Source organism: Arachis ipaensis, chromosome B7 (genome assembly GCF_059453495.1).
Source record: "Arachis ipaensis isolate K30076 ecotype BB chromosome B7, ASM5945349v1, whole genome shotgun sequence".
NCBI classification, from domain to species: domain Eukaryota; kingdom Viridiplantae; phylum Streptophyta; class Magnoliopsida; order Fabales; family Fabaceae; genus Arachis; species Arachis ipaensis.
The window spans coordinates 110,342,045-110,353,111 of NC_142442.1; positions in this window are offsets into that span (position 1 = coordinate 110,342,045).

Below are 11,067 nucleotides of genomic sequence, written 5' to 3' on the forward strand. Positions count from 1 at the left end.
CCATTACAACCTATGGGAAAGTCCTCATGATATTTGTATGCATGCATGAAATAATTTGTCGATTGTTAAATGAAAAACAAATCTTAGAAAGCATGATTAGGGGAGAATTGAGTGAATCAACCCCATACACTTGAGCGCCTAGAGCGGACATACATCCGGTGAGGGTTCGATTCCTCAATTACATGTTTCCACCCATGATCATCTTTTCTTGCAAGTTTGTAAAATCTTTCAATGATTCAATTCAATTGTAGGTTTGCTTTGATTGCTATTGCTTTAGCCCTTGTACTTGTATATGTATTCTTGGAAATTGATTTGTTTTGACCAAGTAGATGCATTCATGTAGATAGATTGCATATAGATAGGTTGTATATAGTTAGTTTGCATTGAATAAATGTTGATACCTGACGATCGGTTTTTCTATCGGTAAATAAAGATAAAAATATGATCGCGTTGTAAGTATAGCTTCTAAACCAATAGAAAATCCTTTTGTACAAACGTTTTGGTTGTCACAAGTAACAAACCCCTTTAAAATTGATAACCGAAGTATTTAAACCTCGGGTCGTCTTCTCAAGGAACTGCAGGGAGGTGTTCTTATTATTGGTTATGAGTTTTGTAAATTGGGGGTTTTGAAAGTAAGGAACAAGTAATTTAAATGACAAGTAAAATAAATAAATAACTATAAAATAAACTCTTGGCAAGGTATGAAAATTCGGAAGTCCTATCCTAGTTACTCCTATGAGAATGGAAGTTAATCCCACTTAGTTAACCCTTATGAAAGCAAGGGAAAGTAAAGTAAACTAATTAGTTAGATTTCCAAGTCCTAGCCAACTCCTAAGGAAAGACTAGAGTTAGTGGAATACCAGTCAATTTAGCTGACATAACAACCAATCACGGATAGCTGATAACTCAAGAGCTTCCAGTTAATCAATTAAAGCCAATAACATAAAAAGCTAAATAAGAATCAATGATCTGAAATACCTCAATTGCATTAATAAGAGAAAATCAATTTAAACATAAAGAGTTCATAAGCCAATCTGGCAACATAAGTAATTAAATGATAGTATTAAAATATCTAAAAGTAAAAGAGAAATATAAAGTAAAAGGAATATTGAACCTGATAAAGAGTTGAAATTCTAAATCCTTTAAGAGGAATCCTAATCCTAAAACCTAAGAGAGATGAGAGAACCTCTCTCTTTAAAAACTACATCTAAACTATGAAAAGTGAATAATTGAAGACCTGATAATGAATGGATGCATTCTCCCACTTTATAACCTCTAATCTGTGCTTTCTGTACTTGGATCTGGGCCAAAAAGGATTTCAGAAATCGCTGGGAGTGTTTTTTGTAATTTCTGGTGCGTGGCATCTGTCACGCATCCGCGTGGGTCACGCGGTCGCGTCATCTGGAGTTTTCCTTATCACGCGTTCGCTTCGGTCGTGCATCCGCGTCACCTGTGTTCTGCTTAAGGCGCGCGTCCGCGTTAGTCACGCGTTCGCGTCGCTGCCTTTTCGCGCTGGGCATGCGACCGCGTCGTCCATGAGTTCGCGTCATTGCCAATTTCCTCAAAAACTCTATTTTGTGCTTTCCTTCCATTTTTGTATGTTTCCTTTCCATCATTTAAGTCATTCCTGCCTTAGAAGATCTGAAACTACTCAACACACAAATCACGACATCGAATGGTAATAAAGGGTAATTAAAATAATTATTTTTAAAAGCATGGGAAACATGTTTTTCACATATATCACATAATAAGGAAGGAAAAGTAAAACCATGCAATTTACATGAATAAGTGGGTGAAGGGTTGAATAAATCACTTAAATTGAGCACAATATATATCATAAAATATGGGTTTATCAATAATACCCTTTGCTTCTTTCTTGATTTTAGCATGAGGACATGCTTAGTTTAAGTGTGGGGAGGTTTGATAAACCTCAATTTTGTGGTTTATCTTGTGCTTATTTTGGGGGATTTTATCACCTTTTCTCACATTTATTCAATGAAATAGCATGGTTTTGTAATTCTCCCTTAATTTGTGCTTAAGTGTAAAAACATGCTTTTTAGGCCTTAAATTGGTGATTTTAATTCACTTTAATTCCATTCGATGCCTTGATGTGTTTCTTGAGTGATTTTAGGTTCATAAGGCAAGTATTGAATGGAAGAAGTAAAGAGAAAAGCATGCAAAGTGGAGAAATCATGAAGAAATGAGCTTTTCGAGAATTGAGGGCCACGCGCACGCGTCATGCACGCGTACGCGTGATTGGAGATTTTCAAGCCACGCGCACGCGTCACTCACGCGTACGCATGAGTAGAGGTTTTTGCCAGCGACGCGCACGGGTCACCCACGCGTACGTGTGATGCTCGACACGTGACCCACTTAAAGTGAAATTGCTGGGGGCGATTTCTGAGCTGCCCAGGCCCAAATCCAACTCGTTTATGAGGGTATTTATTGCAAATTTGAAGATTGAGCAAAGGAGGAGCACTTAGTTAGTCATGATGAGCCTTTAGTTAGTTTTCTAGAGAGAGAAGCTCCCTCTTCTCTCTAGAATTAGGTTAGGATTAGGTTAATTTCTCTTAGATCTAGGTCCAATTTCATGTTTTCATCTTGTTTCCTTTATGAATTCTTGCTTCTACACCTTCATTCTCTTAGTTTTCATGTTAATTTTCCTTTTATGCTTCTTTCATGTTTATGAACTCTTGTTGGATTTGGATCTCTTTTAATGCAATTTAATGTTTGATGTTCTTTTATTGTTGATTTGAGTTGTGATCTTACTTTCCTTGCAATTGGTAGTTGGTAGATTTTATTGATTCTTACAATTTATGATGTTTACTTTTATTGCACTCTAGATGTTTGATGAAATGCTTTCTCTAGTTTTTGAGTAGTTTTCTTGACTCTTGTCCTAGGTTAAGGGAATTGAGTGACCTTGAGTCATTGGGTCTCACTGAATTGGTGATTTGAGAACCCTTAGTGGTCAATTTGATAACCATTGACTCTAGCCTACTACTAAGTCAATTAGTAGCTAGATTAGGACTTATGGATTGATGTTGATCAAGCTATTTGACGTACTTCAAGCCTAGGAGTAGATATTACGTACTTAAGGCTTTTGTAAGTAGACTTAATGAGCTCGGTTCCTCATAATTGGCAATACATGGTTTGTGGACAAGGATGGTGATCTCAATTACCTATGTCTAGCCAAGAGTTCTTTACCTTGCCTTTATTAATTCTTAATTCTCTCTTCTTGTCATTTAAATTCTATTACCCGTTTACCAATCAAACCCCTTTTTCCTTCATAGCCAATAATTATCCATTTCATTGCAATTCCTTGTGAGACGACCCAGAGTCTAAATACTTTGGTTAATTTTCATTGGGGTTTGTAAATGTGACAAAACCAATTTAAATTTGATGTGAGAGTTGTTTGTTAGTTTGGAGCTATGCTTACAACGAAGTAATTTTTTTCTATAAGAAAAAAATCTAGACCGACGATAATCCTCGCTTATCAAGGAGTGAGTTCCCTTGCAACAATTACCGGGAACTTATGAGCTTCATCAAGATAGGCATATTTTAGATGGGGTGGTAGTGGTTTCAACTCCACATGTTGTTCTTGACTTGGCATTTGAACTTCCGGTGGATCCGGAGGGGGTATGATGTTCTCTTCACATTCGTGTGGGCTCCCCACACTTGATTCTTCAATCTTCTCATCAATATTTGCACAATTCACTTCGGCCACAACATTGTCAATTAAGTCACACCGGAATATGGAATGATTCTCCGGTGGGTGTCTCATGGCTTTATCGAGACTAAAGCAAACAACTCTTCCGTCGATTTCAAAAGAATAGGTTTCCGAATAGACATCCAATTTGAACTTAGAGGTCCTCAAGAATGGCCTCCCAAGTAAGATAGATGATGTCCTTTCGGATTCACTAGGTGGCATCTCAAGGATATGAAAATCAATCGGAAATACCAAACCCTTTATATTTACCAACACATCTTTCGCAATACCCATCACAGTTATTATGCTCTTGTCCGCCAAGACAAACCTAGCCGCCGACCACTTCAACGGTGGGAGCTTCAATATATGATAAACGAAAAGAGGCATAATACTAACGCATGCACCAAGATCGCACATACAATCAATGAATTGAACTCCATCTATGGTACAAGTGACTAAGCAAGGGCCCGGATCACCACATTTTTCCGGTATTGCTCCCATTAAGGCCGAAATAGAACTCCCCAATGGAATAGTTTCTAACTCATGGATTCAATCTTTGTTCATACACAAATCCTTAAGAAACTTTGCATACTTAGGTACTTGATGGATAGCATCAAAGATATGGATAGTTACCTTAACTTTCTTAAACATCTCCACCATTTTAGGGTCAAGTTCTACACGCTTCTTAGTCTTTCTTGCCAATGTAGGAAATGGAATTGGTTGAGCCACTTCCTCCATGACTTACTCATCTTTAGAGGCTTTACTCCTTGGTTGAGAGACTTCATCTTCAACTACCTCATGTGCTTCATCCTCTTCTTCAATTTCTTCTATCTCAACCACATCCTCCTCTTGAGTAACTATCATTGGGCTAGGTGCCTTTGGACTCCTCTCTTTCAATTGAGTTCCGGACCTCAAGGTGATGGTATTGATGCCACCCTTGGGGTTGGGTAGAGGTTGAGAGGGTATGGCACTAGAACTTGAAGTTTGAGGAGTGGAGGTAGAAGGTGGTTCCATGCGAGCAATGAGGGCTTGGAGGGTAGAAGTAAGTCCGGTAAGGCTTGAGGTAAGTGTGTTTTGGATTTCTTTTTGCCCTTGGAGTATAGAACAGATTGTCTCATCTTGATTGGAGGAAGGAGAAGGATAGGTGATTTGAGATGCTTGCGATTGGTTGGGTTGAGGTGGTTGCCTATGAGGTGGTAGGTAGGTTTGGTAGTTTCTTCCTTGGTTTAGTTGTGGATGTGGTTAGGTTTATGAATATCGGTTTTATGAATTGTTGTTGTTCCATCTTTGGTTTCCTCCATTGTCCCTACCTCCTTGTTGATAATTATCTCGCTAACCTTGGTTGGAATTGTCTCTCCATCCTTGATTAAAGTTGTTACTCCCTTGGTTGTAATTGCCTCCTTGTTGGGGGTACCCTTGATTAAAATGGCCCCCTTGTAAATAGTATCCTTGATTAGGGCGATCATAGAAGTTATGGGTAGCCGCTAAAGTGTATTGGGAGTAGCATGAACAAATATCGCATACTCTTTGGGGGACCAATTGTTGGATTTGTTGGTGTTGAGGAGGTGGTGGTTGTTGTTGATGGAATGGAGGTTGTTGTTAATTCACTTGGAGTTGCTTTAGAAGACTTGTCATCTCACACAAGGTTTTGGTGAGGGTGGCGGTCTCACCACTAGAAGAAACTTCATTAACGGTTCTAGGGTGATTGCTCCTTTGTCTAGCATGCAAGGTGGACTCGGCCAAATCGGAGATCAATTGCCATGCTTCCTCTGCCGTTCTATATTTTGTCAAAGAACCTTTGCTTGAAGCATCTAAGAGGATATTGTCTTATGGTTTCATCCCTTGACAAAAATAGCTTATTAACACTAGAGTGTCAATCATATGGTTGGGGCATGAGTCAAGAAGCTTTCGGAACCGCTCCCAATATTTATATAGAGTTTCCAATTCACCTTGGACAATGCATGAGATTTCTTTTCGCAACTTATCGATCATCGCCGCGGGAAAGAATTTGTCTAAGAACTCTCTTCGAAGCAAATCCCAATCACTAACAATCTCACTTGGCAAAGAGTAGAACCACTCCTTAGCTTTCCCTTCAAGAGAGAAAGGAAAAGCATACAACCAAACCGCAATTTCACTAGAGCCTTCCCGCCTAGTAATGGAGCATACACCTTGGAAGTCCTTAAGGTGTCTAATAGGATCTTGAGCGGGAAGTCCTTGATACTTGGGAAGAAAATTGATTAAAGCCGTTTTAAGCTCAAAATTAGCATTCAAGTCCGGATGACGAATGTGAGTAGGTTGAAGAAAAAAATCCGAAGCACCGGCTTCCTTGAGAGTGACTCGCCTTGGGGCGGCCATGGTGTCTGTACCTAGATCAATAGAAGAGTTATTAGTAGTGTCTATGGATGAGTAAACAGTGCCTTCTTCGGATGACGATTCGGAATCAACTTCGGATATGGTAGGTGAATTGGTAGGAACCGTTTCACCACCTCCAAAGGCTAACCATCTCTGAGCTTTTCTAAGGTGAAGCAAAGTTCTTTCTATTTCCAGATCAAATCTAGCTAAGCTCGGATCGGGTAAATAACGCGTCATTCAAGGAAAGAGACAAAGAGCTCATGACAATAAAGTGTACTAAACAAAGAGTAATCCTAACTAACACAAACAATCAAGCTAAATGCAAGTATGTACATGTTCACATATCTACACTGACCAACAACATGGCACTCATGTGCAACTCCCCGGCAACGGCGCCATTTTGATGAGTGATTTTATGCTGGAGTAGAATTTATCAATAATTCCAATCATAGTATAGTCTAAACCGACACGCAATTCCACATCAAACAATCTAAAATCAATAACCGAGAGTATGAGTTCCGAGTCGTTCTCCCTAGGAGTGCTCCAAGATTCACATTGTTGGTTAGAGAGTGTATTGGTGTTTGGAGTTTCATATAAGAAAAGAACAAGCTAGTAGTGTGAATGAAAATCAAACGATATTAAAGCCTTGGCTAGAAGTGAGAATTTGACTTCCTATCATCATTATTTCAATCAATTGTAATCACAATTAGTTATTGCTTCACTTAGTTAACCTATAGTATAAAGGAAAGTCAAGTGAAAGTAATCAATTTGGATTCACAAGTCCTAGCCTAACCCTAGCGAAGTCTAGCTTTAATGACATGCAAATCAATTAGCAATTTCCAATTGATAATCAACAAAAGATATTAATAATTCAAGTGTCTCCAATATCTCAACTTCTAAGCCAAGAAAGAAAAGTCTACTCCATAGTTAAAGTTGGCATTTTCTCAAACACTTGGAGAGTAATGATGAGAGGCATTGTAAAATTGAGGATAAACTTGTAATCAAAAGTGTCTACTACAAGAGATTAACAACAATCAAACAATTGAAGGCTAAGAGCTTGAATTACCTCAATGTATCAATGGAAATAGAAGTAACAACATCCAAAAGCTAAGATCCACAAGTAACTTGAACAACAAGAACTAAATTGAGAATAGGAGATTCTAGATCTACAACTTGAAGCAATGTAGAAGTGAATTGACAATAGATCTCGCCAATGGATATAAGAGATTTCCAAATTTGAGAAGCTAAACCCTAGAGAAAAGCTAGAGAGAAGTTAGAGTTTCTCTCTCTACAAAATGTAACTTCCAACTAAAAATATCTAAAATGAGTCAATAGATGAGAACCACTTCATCCCTTGGTCTTCATATGGGTTTTGGCGCCAGAATTAGTTCCAATTGGGTCCCACAACTTCTCTGAATTCGCTGCGTTTTCCTCTTAAAAATCACGTGCAGACACCATCGCGTACGCGTACAGCACGCGTGCGCGTCCCTAAGGTTTTCAAAATCCACGCGCAAGCGTCAAGCGTGCATACGCGTCCATGAGGTTCTGGCTAAGTCATGCGAATACGCCGGCTTCTGGCTCTGGCTCCTTCCGGCCGGTCCTGATGGCGCGTATCCACGCGTACGCGCAAGGTACGCGTGCGCATCGCTGCTCAAACTCCAAAACTTCATTTTTCATGCTCCTTTCCTTCATGCATGCTTCCTCTCTCTCTTCTAAGCCATCCTAACCCTATAACTTCTGAAATTACTTAACAAACAGATCACGGCATCGAATGGTAGTAGGAGAGGATTCAAATATGGCATATTTAGTGTAAAAGAAGCATGTTTTCATCCATGGAGCAAAATCGGGAAGGAAACACGAAACCATGCATTTTCTATGAATAAGTGTGAAAGAACATCGTTAAAACCTCAAAATCCATACAAGATAAACCCTAAAAACGGGGTTTATCAACCTCCCCACACTTAGACCAAGCATGTCCTCATGCTTGAAGGAAAACCAAAGACCAAAGAATCACAAGAGAATGGGATTTATAAGATGCAACCTACCTACATGAATGCAACTAAAATGAAAGCTATTATCTTCTTGGTCAAGAGCAAATTATCCTTCCAAGGCACATCTATAAGCAAGCAGGGAAAGATGATAAACAATATATGAACTCTACCAATTCCAATCATCAAAGTGAAGTGTGCATAACTTGCATGAAGTCCGCTCGCGAGAGCCGGGAACGAGGAATTGAGCCTCGAACCCTCACGGGAAAGTGTCTGCACTCTATCCGCTCAGTGTATAGGGTTGATCACTCGATTCTCCTCTATTTCATGCTTTCCAAAATTTGTTCTTCCTCTAACAATCAACAGTTATTCCATGCATGCAAACACATATCATGAGGTCTTTTCTTGGGTTGTAATGGGGCTAGGGTCAAGGTAGGGGTATATATGCATGGATAAGTAGGCTAGAATTTGAATCTTTGATTAACCTAAGCATCCCACCTAACCTATATACAACCTATACACTAGAGTGCTAACCTAACTCCCCATTCCTCACTTTTCCATATACTCACGTGTTCACCTTTGGTCACTACACATATGCATTGATGGTTATTGAATCTTGCTTTGGGGCATTTTGTCCCCTTTTTCTTTCTTTCTTTTTCCTTTGGTTTTTTTTCTTTCTATATTTTTTTCCTTTTCATTGTTCATTTTGCTTTTCTTTTTGTTTTTCTCTTTCTTTTCTCTTCTTTTTTTTTCCTTTTGACGTACTTATATACAAAAGTACCAATGCATATGGTTTACTTATTCAATAGACACATGAGTATATACCCGCTCTCCAATATTTTCCTTAAAATAAAACATGCTCTTACCTCAACCAATGTCTCCCGTTTCCCACACTTGAATGACACACACACTAGCCTAAGTGATGAGCGGATAATTTATACCCTTTTTGGCATTGTTTTTAGGTAGTTTTTAGTATATTTTAGTTACTTTTTATTATATTTTTATTAGTTTTTATTCAAAAATCACATTTCTGGGCTTTACTAGGAGTTTGTGTATTTTTCTGTAATTTCAGGTATTTTCTGGCTGAAATTGAGGGACCTGAGCAAAAATCTGATTCAGAGGCTGAGAAAGGACTGCAGATGCTGTTGGATTCTAACCCTCCTGCACTCTAAATGGATTTTCTGGAGCTACAGAAGACCAATTGGTGCGCTCTCAATTGCGTTGGAAAGTAGACATCTTGGGCTTTCCAGCAATATGTAATAGTCTACATTTTGCTTAAGATTTGATGGCCCAAACTGGTGTTAAAAGCCAGCCAAAAACTTTCTGGCATAAAACGCCAGAACTGGCATACTTTTCGGCGTTAAACGCCCATTTTGGCACCCAAGGTGGCGTTTAACTCCAATATGAGGCATATGCACGTGGAAGCTTGAAAGCTCAGCCCAAACACTCACCAAGTGGACCCACGAAGTGGAATTCTGCACTATCTATACCTAGTTACTCATTTTTTGTAACCCAAGTTACTAGTTTAGTATAAAAACTACTTTTAGAGATTCATTTAGCAACTCATGACATTTTTTACATTCCATATTGTATCTTTGACAGCATGAGTCTCTAAACCCCATAGGTGGGGGTGGGGAGCTCTACTGTGTTTCAATAGATTAATGCAATTACTACTGTTTTCTATTTAATCACGCTTGATTCTATTCTAAGATACTCACTCGTACTTCAATATAGAGAATATGATGATCCGTGATACTCATCATTATCCTCAACCTCTGAACGTGTGCCTGACAACCACTCCCGTTCTATCTGAGCTCAACGTAGTCATTGGGCGACAGCTTGAGTGTGTATCTCTTGGGTTTCTAATCTACAGACCGAGTCCAGGGGTTAGAACCTTCGTGGTATAGGCTAGAATCATTGGCAGCATTCCTGGGATCCGGAAAGTCTAAACCTTGTCTGTGGTATTCCGAGTAGGATCTGGGAAGGGATGACTGTGACGAGCTTCAAACCTTCAAATGTTGGGCACAGTGACAGTGTGCAAAAGGACAAGGGTCCTATTCCGACGCTTGTGGGAACCGACAGATGATTAGCCGTACGGTAGCTGTACTTGGTATTTTTCATCCGAGACGAGAAATCCGACAGTTGATTAGCCGTGCAGAGATCATACCTGGTATTTTTCATCCGAGAGAATCATACAGCTTGCCATTGAAGAAAGCCATGCGTGTTTGGAGAAGAAGATAGTAGGAAAGCAGAGATTCAGACGACAGAGCATCTCCGGAACCTCAACCTGTTCCTCATTACTGAATCACAAGTACCATCTATTTTATGTTATTTACTTTTCATAAATATAATCATTTTAGTATTAATCTCCTAACTAAGATTTACAGGATAACCATAGCTTGCTTCAAGCCGACAATCTCCGTGGGATCAACCCTTACTCACGTAAGGTATTACTTGGACGACCCAGTCCACTTGCTGGTTAGTTGTGCAGAGTTGTGAAAAGTGTGATCACAATTTCGTGCACCAAGTTTTTGGCGTCGTTGCTGGGGATTGTTCGAGTTTGGACAACTGACGGTTCATCTTGTTGCTTAGATTAGGAAGAATTTACCTTTTTAGTTAGTTTAGAGTCACTAAATTTGAGTCTTTTATTTTCTTTTCAAAAATCTTTCAAAAATTTTTATTTTTCTTTATTAATCTGTGATTTGTATTTGAGTCTTTATTATTGTTCTTGTTAAAATTTTTAAAAACCTTGTTTTATTTTTCTAAATTTCTTTACGAAATTTTTAATAAATAAATAAAAACCAATAACCTCATAATTTAGTCTTCTGTCTGAGTTTAGTTTCATGTTTTAAGTTTGGTGTCAATTGCATGCCTTTATGTTTCTTTCAATTTTTCAAATTACATGTTCTTAGTTCTTTCTTGATCTTCAAGTTGTTCTTATTTATTTTCCTTGTTTGATCTTTAGTTTTTCTTGTTTTGTGTCTTTCCTTGTTTTTCTTGTGCATTTTCGAATTATTAGTG